The sequence below is a fragment of the Anneissia japonica genome, unplaced genomic scaffold, assembly GCF_011630105.1.
Source record: "Anneissia japonica isolate Jap-2015-1 unplaced genomic scaffold, ASM1163010v1 scaffold253045_len808_cov171_single, whole genome shotgun sequence".
NCBI classification, from domain to species: Eukaryota; Metazoa; Echinodermata; class Crinoidea; order Comatulida; family Comatulidae; genus Anneissia; species Anneissia japonica.
Genome location: NW_022702654.1, coordinates 1 through 808, shown reverse-complemented (window position 1 = coordinate 808; position 808 = coordinate 1). Strand labels below are relative to the sequence as shown.

The 808-nt window shown below is 32.8% G+C and overlaps 1 long non-coding RNA gene across 1 annotated transcript; it reads left to right on the top strand.

Annotated features, from left to right (window-relative positions):
- Positions 1–7: 7 nt before the first annotated feature.
- Positions 8–788, top strand: LOC117103986. Its single transcript, XR_004444687.1, has 2 exons — positions 8–123; positions 708–788. It is a non-coding gene; the product is annotated as an uncharacterized LOC117103986 (long non-coding RNA).
- The last annotated feature ends 20 nt before the right edge of the window (positions 789–808 follow it).

Here is an 808-nt window from a genome sequence, read left to right as displayed (position 1 = left end):
ATCTTTTAGTCAATCAGAAATCTTCAACATTTAGAAGTGATTAACTTTGGTGACTGTCTGGTGAAGTCAGAAGGGGCAGAAGCATTGGCAGAAAGTTTGAAGAATGGCCTTCCAGCTCTCAAGGTATAGTGCACAACTCCAAGCACAGAGCGACGCGTCAGTAATGTCTTGTTTCTTAATTCTGCTTATCGTTATTTAGTATATGTGGCAAAGACAAGTCAAACCAGTCACTCTTTGTAACAATAAAAAAAAATTAATTTTTAGTTATTAATGCAGGGTTAAGAAGTAAAAAGGAAAGTTATAAAATGGTAAAAGAATCATTTGCATTTGGAATTTCATTCGGGAATTTAAACATATAGCTGCTTAGAAAACAGTATTTGAAAAATTGGCCTTCAAAGCTCACAATTTCAAACATTTCATAGACAGAGACCATCACAAAATCGTTAAAAAAATGTTAACATTGAAAATTGGGAAAATAACAAAAAAGCATGATGTATAGATATAGAAAGTTTAGTGCAAATTAAATTTTGAAAATTATTTCGGCCTTTATCTCCAAAACACAATTTGCAATGAGTGACTGGTTTGGCTTGTCTTTGTCACATATTTCCATCAATCATGGTAGGTTATGTGACAGATAATAGTTTGATTTTAGTCACTCTTGATTGGGTGACAGAAAATATAAACAATTATTCTTCATCTCTTTGTAGGAACTAAATTTATCATTTGGTGAGATCAATAGTTCGGCTGCCATCAAAATTGCTGAAAGTTTGGATGGAAAAACAGCGTTGCAAAAAGTGGAGTTAAATGG